This window comes from Mastigoproctus giganteus, chromosome 10 (assembly GCF_048544385.1).
Source record: "Mastigoproctus giganteus isolate SK-2022 chromosome 10, ASM4854438v1, whole genome shotgun sequence".
In the NCBI taxonomy this organism is placed as follows: domain Eukaryota; kingdom Metazoa; phylum Arthropoda; class Arachnida; order Uropygi; family Thelyphonidae; genus Mastigoproctus; species Mastigoproctus giganteus.
This window is the reverse complement of record NC_143584.1, coordinates 163,657,420-163,671,802: the sequence shown is the minus strand read 5'-3', so window position 1 is coordinate 163,671,802 and position 14,383 is coordinate 163,657,420.

The window sequence follows — 14,383 nt, the reverse complement described above, 5'->3', positions numbered from 1 at the left end:
AGCCAGGATAATATATCAGAAAGAAGCTAGCACGGAAATACCTGTTGACCAAAGAAAGTGTACCATACTACAAGTACGAACCCCAGGCAGTAATAGGGACCCCAACCCACAAGCTGTACTGGGACCCCGCCATAATAACGGATAAGACCATCCTGCACAACAGACCGTATATAACCCTTGTGGACAAGATGGAAAAAGCTACCTACTTGATTTACATAACGGTTCCCAACATAAGCAATGTCCAGAAAACTCATGATTAAAAAATTAGAAAGTACACGAACCTGAGACATGAGGTCAAGAAGATGTTGCATATGCAAGAAGAAACGACCATCTCGATCATCGTGTCAACCGGCTATGTTGGGTCTCTGGCACCGGTAGGGTGCCAGAGACCCAACATAGCAGCCTAGGAGCAATAGATCTGCTAGAGAACGCCTATAAGGAACTCCAGAAAGTCGCAATCCTGAACACCTGTAGGATAGTCAGAGAGTTCCTCGACCAAGAGTACCACCAGACATAACAATAACCATGTGTATTTAATAGCATTACCTGTCTGGGGTGGCGCATTATAGCCTTAGTTGCTAATGTGCCAATAAAACCTAACAAACAAACAAACAAAACCTGTCTGGGAGTGTAATCCCCCAATCAGGGAGAAATAATATAAAGCAACAGCAATAATAATAATAATAATAATAATAATTATTATTATTATTATTCTCTGATTTTTTGTCTCGACAAAAAATCAGAGAACAGGAAAGTACTTGGACACATTGAAGCAGAACCTCCTTGCACTCAGCAAGAGACTACGCTGATACAAAGAGAGCTCCCAGAGGAAAATAAACAACCGAATCATCGATGAGGACCAAAGAGGCTTCTACAGGAATTTCGGAGAAGATGGGAAAGAAGGGAACGGACCACCCGAAAAGAAGACGATTGAGGAGTTCTTGTGAAACATATGGAGCAGGGAAATAAGACATATCAGCCGAGCCACCTGGATAGAACTAGAACGCAAGAAAACCAGATCGCCTGTTTTACTTCTTCGGGAAAAGAAGTAAAACAGACGACAAGAATTCTCACAACTAGCGAACTGTAGGAATAGACAACGTCCGCAACTAGTACAAGAAGCTCACTTACACACACAAGCACTTGGCCGAGCAGTTCACTCGGGTGATAAGGCACCCAGAGACAATCCCGAAGTTTCTCACTCAAGGAATCACATATATGAAGCCTAAAGACGAATATACAAGAAATTCGGCGAAATATAGGCCAATCACCTGCCTCCCAACAATGTACAAGATCTTGACCAGCTGCATATCAGACCACTTGGAGAGTCAGAACATAATGGCCGAACAGCAGAAAGGTTGCAAGCGGCTGAGCAAAGGATGCAAGGAACAATTAACCATAGATGCCGCAGTTATGGAAGAAGTCTACAAGAAGCGCCCCAATATGTACACAACTTACATCGATTACCGCAAGGCCTTCGACTCCGTGCCTCATAGCTGGCTAATAGAAGCGCCCCAATATGTACACAACTTACATCGATTACCGCAAGGCCTTCGACTCCGTGCCTCATAGCTGGCTAATAGAAGCGCTGAAAATCTACAAAGTCAATCCGATAGTGACAAACATCTTAGGAGAAACGATGGTACCACCTTTACGGTCGAAAACATCACAACCAGGCCAGTCCCCATCAGGAGAGGAATCTTTCAGGGAGATGCCCTGAGCCCATTGTGGTTCTGTCTAGCACTTAACTTGCTATCCACAATGCTCAACAGTAGCAAGTACAGATACTAGCTACTGTACTTGCTACTGTTGAGCAGTAGCAATTACAGATAAAACCTCAAAGAAGGAAGGAAGAACCTCTACACCCTCAGCCACATGATGTACATGGATGACATCAAGCTCTACGCGAGAACCGAGAAGCACTTCCAGCAACTTCTCCAGATCACCGAAGAATTCAGCAATGATATTACGATGGAATTTAGTCTAGACAAATGCAAGACCCACGGATTGCACCAGGAAAATTAGTCAACCGATACTATCAGCTGCAGAGTGGTAAAGATATCGAATCCATGGCAGAAGGAGAGGTCTACAAATACTTGCGGATAATGCAGGCTCAGCAGTTATAACACAAGGAAATTAAGGCCTGCCTGACTGAAAAATACTATCAGAGACTCAGAAGCCTTCTGAAAGCAAAGCTGAATGGAGGGAACACATTAGGGGAACACGTTCAAGCCATAAACACCTATGCAGTCCCAGTGCTAACATACTCCTTCAGGGTTATAGATTGGATTAACACCGAGCTGGAGGATATCATAAGAAAGGCAAGGACAGTGATGACCAAGAGCCGCCAACATCACCCGAAATCTGTCGTTGAAAAACTGACAATTGCCCGGAAAGAAGGAGGAAGGGGCCTAATAGACCTCATTTGGCAACGGAAGACAGCGATAATTAACCTGAAGGATTACTCTCATAAACACACAGTAGTATTGCACCAGGCCATAAGGAAGATAGACAAGCGGTATACCCACTCAACCTAAGCGAGGAGTCCCCCCAACCAGGAGGAACAAACGAAGCTAGAAAGATGAGCAGAGAATACACTTCATGGAAGACACTACAATGATCTCCATCAAGATCACATAGATAAAGTTGCTTCCAATGCATGGCTCACGAGCGGGACGCTCTTCCCCGAGACTGAAGGATTCATGCAGACCGTCCAAGACCAGGTAACGAACATCAGGAACTATAGAAAATACATAGCCAAGGAGCCCAGAGTGTTCGATGACACATGCCGAAAAAACGATCCAACAAAAAACGACCTGGCCTCAAAAACGATCCAGCACATCACCGCGGGATGCAAGGTGATCACCGAGACTGAGTACAATCATAGACACGACCAGGTAGCCAGGATAATACATCAGAAGCTAGCAAGAAAGTACCAGTTGTTCGAAGAAAGTGTACCGTACTACAAGTAAGAACCCCAGGCAGTACTAGAGACCCCAACCCACAAGCTGTACTGGGACCGCGCCATAATAACGGATATCACAATCCCACACAACAGACCGGACATAACCCTTGTGGACAAGAAGGCAAAGGCTACGTATCTGATTGACATAGCGGTACCCAACACTGGCAACCTGCAGAAAACCCATGGGGAAAAAATCAGGAAGTAGATGAACGTAAAGCAGGAGATCAAATAGATGTGGCATATGCAAGAAGTAACGACCATCCCGATCATCGTGTCAACCACATTTGTGGTGCCAAAGACCCTAAGTAACAGCCTAGCAGCAATAGGTCGCCCAGCGAACACCTACAAGGAACTCCAGAAAGTCGCAAACTGGAAAACCTGTAGGATATTCAGAGAGTTCTTCGACCAACAGTAACACCAGACATAACAACAACCACCCTGTGTACTTGGTAGCAATACCCGTCACGAGGTAGAACCCCAATCAAGGAAAAATAATATATGAGCAATAATAATAGTAATAATAACAATAAATGTGCAAGTGAAGATGTTCAAGTGAAGTCTTTTTATTGTTCATGATGTATAAATTCCAAGAATGGTTTCACTTGAGAAGAATAAGAAAAAAAAAAAATATAATAAATAAAGAAATAAAAATGGAGGAACCCGTTGAAGAAATTCGCGAATGGCATATGACGTCCATCTCAGTATTAGTTCTTTGGAGAACATTATGAGTCGGCTCGCTCAGGAGTTTTTTGTATAACTGAAAAAAATGAGAAGTTTCACAAGAAAAACTGTTCCAACGACTCTCGAGAACGACTATCAAGGCGTGAAAAAAAACAGTAATAGTTCTTTTCATCCTGATGGGAAGTACATAACCCGGCCGAAAAAAAAACAAAAAGAAGATACGAACCTTTATTCAGTATCGAATCTGGTCACCTTTGTTTCGAATAACAGCAAATGTGCGGCGCGTCATGGATTATATAAAGTGTTTTAATGCATTTTTGTCTAACTGCAACCATTCTTCCAGCAAAATATTGTGTGGCTGCGACGAAGTTGAAGGAAGAGGACTTCGTTGCCGAATAGTTCTCTTGAGCATGTCCCATACATTCTTAATAGGACTGAGATCAGTGAATGTGGTGGTCGGGAAAAATTGGAAATCCGTATCATTTTCGGAACCATTCTCGCACGATTAAGCCACGATGTACTATTGCATTATTACCCATAAATACCCATCACCTTCGGAATAAAAGAGTTACATTGGAGGGTTCAGTAGATCTGATACATAATTCAGCTCCTCCTTGGATCACATTCGACCTTCCACCGTTATCACGGTTCCAGTCTGTGGCAACAAAACGTTCCAATTACCATGATACTACTTCCAAGAACTTGGGTTGTCTTAACAAAAGCAAGCATGGTTCATCACTTCTTGAAATTCTACTGCACTATCTGCTTACCATCAGTGCTTAGCATCACTGCACTCTCTGCATATCATTCCTGTAATTGTGATTCGTCTGACCACGTGACTTTCTTTCATTGTTTCACTGTCGATTCATGACGTTTTTATCACCACTGCAAGAGGTTTTCTGTTTTTTATGAAACAAATGATAGTCATAGTCTCTCATGACGTTCCTCGTAGGTGTTAGCAATAAATACAATGCGAATCCCTCAATTCACTCTGATTCTTGCAATTGATGCTTACTATAGTTATAGTAGCTTATTATTACTCACTGCAGTTGCAATTGTTGCTTAGTGCAGTTAGGGGTTGGACTGCAATATGTGCCTGTAACAGGTGCCACAGTCCAACTTTAGAAATCGCTAGCTAAAAGTGAAAGAAAGGGCCCAAAGTATTTTAGACGTACCTATATACAAAGGTGTAAAGTGGAAGTCCTGCCTCCATTATACATGAACTTGTGTATTGAATGCGGGACTTGCTATTTTCATATTTTCCCGAACCATTTCGCAATGACTTGTGTATTGCATGCAGGAAAGTCAATGATTAATCAGTTAATGTAGCCAATGTAGCAACTAAATTGAATAGGTAATTTTCATCGATCTTTACAGATGAAAGTCCTTTAGTAGCGAGAAGCAATTGAATCAGTCAATCTGTACGCTCTGAAATTAGGGATGTGGAAATTACAGAGGCCAGTTTACTAGACCTTTTGAGCTTAAAGATAAGTAAGGGCCTTGGGACAGTTACATACAAATTATTTTAAAGGAAGCAGCGAGGTTATGCAACGAACTATTAAGGCTTCATAAGGGCTTCATTATGTTCAAAGGTCATTCCCAAGGATTGAAGAAGCGCTAACATATTGCCAATCCATAAACGAACACTTTGTTCGTTCCACGAACAAAGTGAATTACTACACTTCACTGAGCATTTCACTTATTTACTGATCATATACAGTAAATAAGTGAAATGCTTATTTACTGTATATGAGTAAATAAGTGAAATGAAAACTAGTGTCAGAGTCACTAGTTTTCATGTACTAGGGTTACTCAATAAATAAGTTTTCAGGTATCTCGTAAATCACACTAATTTATTCACATAAATGAGAGCTATATTGAAAATTAGTGACATTCTTCTATTTCTCCTGATAATCCTAGTAGTGATGTGAGTTATTGGTCATTCGCAGCAACTGCACAAGGCCTGTGAGGATGAAGTGCCATCCAGAGTAAGCTGATGGAAATGTATAAAGAAGACATCATGTCAGAGGAAATGGTGTAAAGACCTTGTGAGCTGTTCAGTGAAGAAGGGTGAACCAATCTGTGCGATAAACATGGAAATGGCCGACCATCTGCCGCTAGACAAATGCCAATGAATCGTATGATTCAAGACAACAGGCAGCTTAAAGGGCTGCTGCTGTTGTTGTTGTTGTTGTTGTTGTTGTTGTAGGGCTTTAGGAGCATTTGCGACTAAGGCCACGTTACTCCGTATATACCGTCTTTAAATTGCGTGCGTGCGTTCTGTGGCCAGTTTTCTGTTTACTGGAAGAAAACCCTGAGTTTCTGAGAGAAAAAAACCATGCTACTCTCGCCTGAGACGGACTACCTAAGCTACGTTGTGAAAAAGGCTCATACAAATTCCTCACGTCATCAACAGAACTCAAACTCAGGTTTTTCCACCCGGTGAGGGGAGGACGGCGATGCTATCAACTGTTACCAACGAGAGCACTTAAAGTGTGTGAAGTGGCCAAACAAATGGGGATGTCCATTAACAGTGCCCATATCATCGTCCCTGATGTTCTGGACTAGACGAAAGAGTTAACAGGATAGGTGCCTCTTCACCCAACTCAGCCCTCATTATTGCAGTAGAAAAACCCCTCAGCATCGCAGTAGGAAAATCCCTCAGCATCGCAGTAGGAGGATTGAATGGAACCTGAAACACCTCATATGGTTATTCAAGGATGATAACGCCTTTCTGCACACTGTTCTTAACAGGTGATGAGAGCTCGTGCCACACTTCACTTTTGGATCCACGGCCTTGTCCAGGTGGTGGAAGGATACGGGGTCTCCAGGGAGAAAAAGATTTTAAGATGAACCACTCTCAAGGAAACATCATGCTGACTATCTTTGGGGACAGTCCTTGTGGTTAGCAAAGTGGTTATAATCAACATCTCTCTCTCTCTCACACTGAATGTAAAAGGCTTGGATTACTGACCCGTCAATAACTCGAGGAACTTTTATGGGGATTTTTGACTACGTGGCTGAGTTAGTCGGTCTTAGGTAAGGGGGACAAGGTGTTCCCTCCCGGACACTTGAGTTTTTCGTCCAGCAAAACATGTAAACCGAACAGAGAAAATATGCAATTACCAAAATAACACACACATGGATGGGTAGGATAAAGTGTTCATTGGGTCCTAGGGGGTTTCCCTCATCTCCTCGTTGTGTACTCTGCGTCATAGTACTCTGTGAAGGTTATAGGTTTAAAAAGTGTAAAATGAATGTTAGTGCTGTGCAGTGTGATATGTTGTCCCTCTGACCATTTAGCCATTGGGCCCCTGGTATAACCGCCCGTTGCCCATCCTTAGCCACGTGGAGGCAGGTCAGGCAGTAGAGGGATCGCAAAAATACTAATAGTACTCTGGCAGGCCATGCTGCCAAATTTCAGGTTTAAGCGGCAACGACCTAAGTATAAAAAAAAAAAAAAACGCGCATTAGGTAGGGGTTGTAGACTGGAAAAGGGGGGGAGACAGGTAGAGATATGGGAATGATAGGGAAGGCAATCCCAAAAGTAAATGGAGACAGGCGCCACCAGGCGAAAGAGGGTGGATAGGAACGGGAGGAGTTAGATACCATGCAATAGAGCATGATATAGACCGCCATATGGTGAACAGATAGCAATGCTGCAGTTTTCAGCCAGTACCAGTGGTTGTTGTCATTCATGGGACATGGTCCCGTCTGAGATGACCCATGGATGGATAACGTTTTCTCCAGTAATTCAATGCTGATGGGATTCTTCCTCTTGCTCAAACGTCCTCGTGGGTAGCACGTTGGTAGAATCGCTGCCCTCCCCACACCGGGTGGAAAAGACTTGAGTTCGAGTCTGGTTGAAGATGTGGGGAAGTTTTACGGGCTTTTGTGACAATGGGGCTGAGGTAGTCGGTGCCAGGCTAGGGGAGAAACTCGCGTTTTTCTCCACGTTAAGGAGGTTATAATTCCATTATATAAGGCAATTGTGAAGATACACTTGGAATACTTTTGCAGCCTCATTGCAGTGTTTATATCTGTGTGCAAGAACAGAAGAAGAACCTTAAAAAGATATTGAGCTTTTTGAAGAGGACCAAAGAGAGGCAAGGAGCTGGTTTGATTGGTTAAAGGGCCTCCATATGAAAAGGGACATCGAATATCGGGACTACAGAGCTTCTAACCATGAGAAGAAATTGAGATTTATGAAGCTGTGAGAAGAGACATTATAATGAAGGATGATGAAAATTTCACAGTATGAAGCGAAAACCAGGAAAAAGGAGCTAGGGTGTATGAATCCAAACGAGAAAGAATTGTGCATTGGAAGATTGCAAGAGTTTTCCTTTAAACTCATGATATGATATATAAACTCACTTAAGATGAAGAAAATATTTAAGAAAAATTTCCACCGCAGTCAGCACCATTCCTTGTCTTCTTAAACGAGTAGAATGAAAACAGGATAATGCCGCCTTCACCATGATAACACAACTCTGATAACAGGTTCTTTGAAATCGGTAAATTTTATTTTTTAATGAACAATATTCCACAGAAGAATTAGAATAAAGTGTTACCACTTTTATTTCACACTCGTCTTTCTGAGCTTCTTTCTTACCGTCGAATTGTCCCAATGTGGAAATGAATTCTACATGAAAAAACGCAGGACAAAAGAGTAAGAAATTGAATGGAAGTAAGTCTCTACACTGGAAGCACGTGATTATAAATTGGCATGCCTGGAATTTTGTAATCTTGTTATGAAAAAAAAAAAATGTTTGTTATAAACAAAATGAGATCTGTGAAACATAACTGAATTTTTAAACTTTCACTTGGTCAGAAATGGAATCGTCGCTACGCACCACTTTCAACCGAATATGAACGTGCACCAATGTAATGGAAGTACAGTTGGTCGTCGACTTACGACCGACTTCCGTTCTGACTGACAGGTCGTAAGTCGATGTGGTCGTATGTCGGCCATATATTTATTAACAGTATTTTTTAACCTTTCTAATCTTTTTATCATCTTTATGATTTATTTTTATAATCTTTTATTTTTCATTTTAAGTACAGTAATGTTTTTATCTTTTACTTAGCGATACTGAATATACCTTCGTTTCTACACCCAGGCTCTCTCTCTCTCTCTCTCTCTCTCTCTCTCTCTCTCTCTCTATGAGGTTAAATTCAAACGTACTCTACATTTTAATTGGTTTATTATTCATACTGTTTATAAAAAAACAAAACTACAATCTATAATTATATTGTACATAATGTACTGTAAACACAAAAATACAATCTAAAATTAATGTAAAAATTAATACAAATGAAATTTACAAAATCAATTTTCAATCTTTGCTTGTGCTGGGTTGTGCATCGTCAGGGCCATGTTCTTGGGTTGAGGTAGGAAATGTTTATTTATAGAGACATTATGCAAAGAAAATCTTTTTTTAAAAACGCTTCAACCACCCCGTACTAGCCTGAAAATCTTCTGTGTAATCGTCTCCGGCGCGTGATTTTAAACTGAAACAAACTTCTAGCCTTTGCTTGCACTGTGTGAAGGCTCATGGGTGTATTTTTTTATATTAAATCTTCCATCCACATAAACAACAATTTCTCCATTTCATGGATGGATTCCTGTCGTTGTTTGGTTAAAATTGTAGACTTAATAAGTGCAGATCCTTTCACAGCTTCCCGAATTCTTTCTTTGTCCTTAAGTATCGTCAATACCGTGGAATGTGATAACTTCAAGTCACGTGCTATCGTATTCACTTTCTTTCCGCCTTCATACTGCTGGATAATTTTCATTTTACACTCTAAATCAATAGTTTTCCTTGACTTTTTAGCTGGCGTATATGTAGATGAAGTCATTTTCCTTTTACTAAACATTTTATGCGTATTTCAGTAGAATTTTAATTAATACACCACACGCAACAGATACTTGAAAGCGACTGGGTGTATGTGAGAGAGAGTGACTGGGTGTATGTGCCTGGTGCTGTCTTCAGGCCTCCCGTCATCGATTAATTAATTTATTATTATTATTATTTTTTTTTTTTTGTGGTCGTAAGTGCGGCCGGTCGTAAGTCGCATAGGTCGTAAGTCGACGACCAGGTGTATTCTAGTTTATCCTGAACAATGAAGTTTAAGGCAGTGTCATCAGTTGTCCTTGAGGTTGTCACAGACATTCTCTCAGATATGCCAGACAAGCTGTCTGGCATATCCTGACATATACTTGCTACCTGGGAGTCTAAAACACTGATGGAACTGATATTCGGGTGACACTCAAGTCAAGTGGACCAAATTTCGGAGAAGTCCGGAAAGTCTGTGACAGCCAAATCCTCTGCTTGCACCTTCATGATGGTGGGACTGTTAGTAATCCTGAGTATAACCTCCATGCACAAGTACATGGTGGGTGACCACCAAGGTGTGAACCAACGTAAGCAGAGGTCGAGGTGTGGCGCCCAAATCACATGGAGGAACGCCGCCCCTCTATGTTACCAGGCAGTACTGGGTGGTAGATGACTCTCATCAACCGGTGCAATACCACCACTGTGCTTATTGGAGGCTTGAAGCCGTGGAACCCATGTTTAATCTCTAGAGCTAAGTTCCATTCAACCCTTCCCTATCTCTTCCATCATGCAGTATGATTGATGACTTTTGAGGTTATGATGAACATCGTGGCGAGATCCAATATTCCTTACATTTCCAGGGTACAGCTCTAAAACGGTGTTCGCAGGCCGACCGCTAGTTAGTACACCAGACCGAACCTATTGGTAACTCTCTAGGAGGCTTCCGGATCAGTTAGTGTATAATCTTGCTACCTCTACTCTGCCAGATAGTGACCGGAGGGAGTCCGAGTAGTGTGTATGAGGGGAGCATTGACGAGGCCACGTTATGTCAAGGATCTGGGTATATTCTTACCATGTGTACGCCATTTCCAAAAATTTCATTACTTACTACAGCATGTCCCACCCACTTTTTTCTTACTATTGAATACACCATGAATTGTCAAACTAATAGAGCAGATCTTATCTGCCAAAAGATCTAAACCTCCCAAGAACTTCCTAATTCATTTCACAAATATACGTGGTCTCAATTCTAATCTCAACGATGTCCATTTCGACATGCAGTCTGTCAAACCCCATGTACTTTTTCTGACAGAATCTCAGTTATCGGTTGATTCAACTACTGCTCATCTCAGACGCCCAAATCATTCACTGTATGATTCCTTTCGCCTCAAAGGTAATACTTGTGCATATGTCCGTTCTGATATTCCCTGTCAGAGACTTGGCAATTTGGAATCTCCTCTCTTTGATCTTCTCTGGCTTAAAATCCCTCTACCTCATTGTGTCAAATTCATCTGTTGTCTCTACCGTTCTCCCAACTCCACTAATCACTTGGAGCTCTTTGACTTCCTCTCTTTGCAACTTGACTTTCTCCAGTCCAACTTTCCTAACAGTGAGGTAATTTTCCTCGGTGATTTTAATGTTCACAACTCCAGCTGGCTTCCGTTTTCTAGTCCCACCGACCCAGTTGGTCGAGATGCTGAGGCTTTTGCAATTACTAATGACTTTGCACAGATTGTTCATTTACCTACAAGAATACCGGACAATCCTAATCATCCAGCCAATACGCTTGATCTTTTTCTCACAGACAACTCTTCTAAGTATATGGCCGAAGTGAGAGGTCCTTTAGGCACTTCAGATCACAACTTGGTGATTGTCTCTTCTCCAATGGAACCTTTATCTCATGGCTATTCCCAACCTCTTGTTGTTTGGCATTACAAGAATGCAAAAAACGGATGACCTGCGAGACTTCTTTTCTTCTTTTCCTTGGTCAGATTACTGTTTCAAAACTTCTGATTTCAACGTTTGCTCAGATCGTGTCAGTGAAATTATTCTTGCAGGAATGGAATCCTTTATCCCACACTCCACTTTAAAATCTCGTCCTTTATCTAAACCTTGGTTTTCCAATAAATGTGCTAAGGCTGTTCAAGAGAAGAATGTTGCATATCGTAATTGGATTGTTTCTAATACTTCAGTTTCATTTTCTGCCTACACCAAAGCTCGCAACAATTGTAAAGCAGTTATTAATCAGTCACAACTAGAGTTTGAACAGGTTAAGAGTAGAAAACTTGCTTCTTGCCCTAATGGTAGCTGAGCATTCTGGTCTCTTCCCAAAGCTATTGGCCGCAACTTTTGCCCATCTCTGCTCCCACCTCTGTCCAAACCAGATGGTTCTGTTGTCACTTCAACCAAGGATAAAGCTGACCTGCTAGCATTGCATTTTTCTTCCAGCTCATGTATTAATGATCTTGGTAAAACACCTCCCATCATTCCCAACACGCTCCATTCAATGCCTCCTGTGGTCTTCCGTCAAAAGGATGTCAGAAGGATTTTGACGAATCTTGATGCTAAGAAAGCTCCAGGTCCTGATGGTATTTCTCCGCTTGTTCTCAAAACCTGTGCTCCTGAACTTACTCCTATTCTTTGCCGCCTTTTTTCACTTTCTAATTCCAAAGGTGTTTTTCCTTCTGCTTGGAAATTTGCTCATATCCAGCCAGTTCCTAAAAATGGTGACAAATCCCTGCCATCCAATTATCGTCCCATTGCAATTACTTCTCCTCTTTCTAAAGTAATGGAGAAATCAATTAACCGCCAACTCTTAAACTACCTAGAAACCTTCCGTCTGATCAACGATCGCCAGTATGGATTCTGTCAGTGTCGATCCACTGGTGATATTCTAGCTCATGTTACCTATTTATGGACTAATTCAATGGAAAGGTTCGGTGAAACACAAGTAGTTGCTCTTCACATCTCAAAGGCTTTCGATCGTGTTTGGCATAAAGGTCTTCTAAAAAAGCGTCCATCTTATGGTTTGCCAACTGTTTTTAGTAATTGGTTATCCAGTTTTCTCTCTAATCGCCCACTGAGGGTGATGGTAGATGGCTCTCTGTCTTTTAACGTCTCCACTAATGCCGGTGTCCCCCAAGGTTCAGTTCTTTCCCCCACTCTTTTCGTCTTGTATATTAATGATCTTCGTCCATTGACTGGAAATCCTATCCACAGTTTTGCCGATTATAGCACATTGCTTTCCACTTTCCATTTTGAGAAACCTCTTCCTGCTCAATCAGCTTCAACTTATCGAAAATCTGCTACCAATTTCTTAAATGCCGATCTTCAGGTAATTTTCCAGTGGGGCAAAGACAACTTAGTTGATTTCAACCCTTCTAAAACTCAGTCTTGTCTTATATCTCGCAAAAAGGATTCTTCTGCTCCTATGCTTATCTTTAGTGACACTCAGATTTCTAGGCAAAATGATAAATCTCTTTTGGGGATTATTCTGACTTCTAATCTCTCTTGGCACAAGCACATTACAAATATCGCTTCCTCTGCATCTAAAAAACTTGGTTTTTTTCTCTTTCGCTCTCGGCGTTACTTTTCTTCCAAATAGCTGCTCACTCTGTATAAATCGCAAATCCGCCTTGGCATGTAATATTTTTCCGAAAAACCCCTCTCAGGCTTCTTGATTCCATTCAGAAAAGGGCAGTTAGGTTAATTAATGATTCATCTTTAATAGAGTCTCTCCACTCGCTGTCTCATAGACGTACTGTTTCTGCTGCATGCCTCTTCTACAGATTCTTCAATAGGCACTGTTCTTCTGAATTAGCTTCTATAATTCCCGCTCTCTCTTTCAAAACAGTCCGAACACGTGCCACCACTACCAGCCAACATCCATTTACTGTCTAACTTCAAACTGACAGAACCAACTTTTCATCTTCCTCGTTTATTCATTCAATTGCCGTTTTCTGGAACAACCTTCCTTCATACGTATTTCCTGAAAATTACAGTCTACAGAAGTTCAAGTCCAATGTCAACAAATATCTTCTTTCGTCTTCTCAACCTCCCACTCAAGCACGGTACTAAGTACTACAGGTTCTAATACCTCTCGTGTTTGGGGTTTACACAAAAAAAAAAAAGTAGGGAAGATAATGATGACTGTTTTCTTGAACTTTCTTCTTCATTTTCTTTGTGAATTTTCAATAATTTGGAGATAACGTAAATGTCGCATAGTATTGAATATTTCTGAAAGAGCTTGTGGACTTAGTTTGCAGAAACGGTCTGAGCGACTGACATGTGGGGTACTGATGTTGCATGTCAATGCCAAAGGTTGCATACAGCGAGTGCAACCCAAGAGATCATTCTGATTTCGGTTGGGAACTTTACCATTCTCTTTACAAGATCTGACCACGTACCTAGAGATTTTCATTTTTTTTGGTCCTCTAAACAACAGTCTGGCACACATTTATCTGATATGAATATTGAGAATGATGCACATTACCGGTCACGACAGGATCACCTTACCAGACCAGATTTATCAGGATGCAGTGGCACCGTTTCTCTGAGGCCCAAGGTCATAAAAGGTAAACTGCAGCCATTATCTGCACTGCAGCCATTATCTGCATTAGCCATTATTTGCACCTCCAGTTGTATTCTTTTTGATAAAATCTATCTAAATATTTGATAAAATATTTAGATAATATTATTTCTTTATTTAGAAATAATTATTACCTTATTTAATTTAAATAATTATTTTTTTAACCACTAATAAAAATTACATTTTGTTGAAATGCGCCCCTAGGACCGTTGCGCCCTAAGCAACCGTGCACCCTAAGCGACCGCCTCGGTTCGCCTAATGGATGAGCCGGCTCTGCCGAGGTGACTCCTTGTATACGAGTTTGCTGAGTTG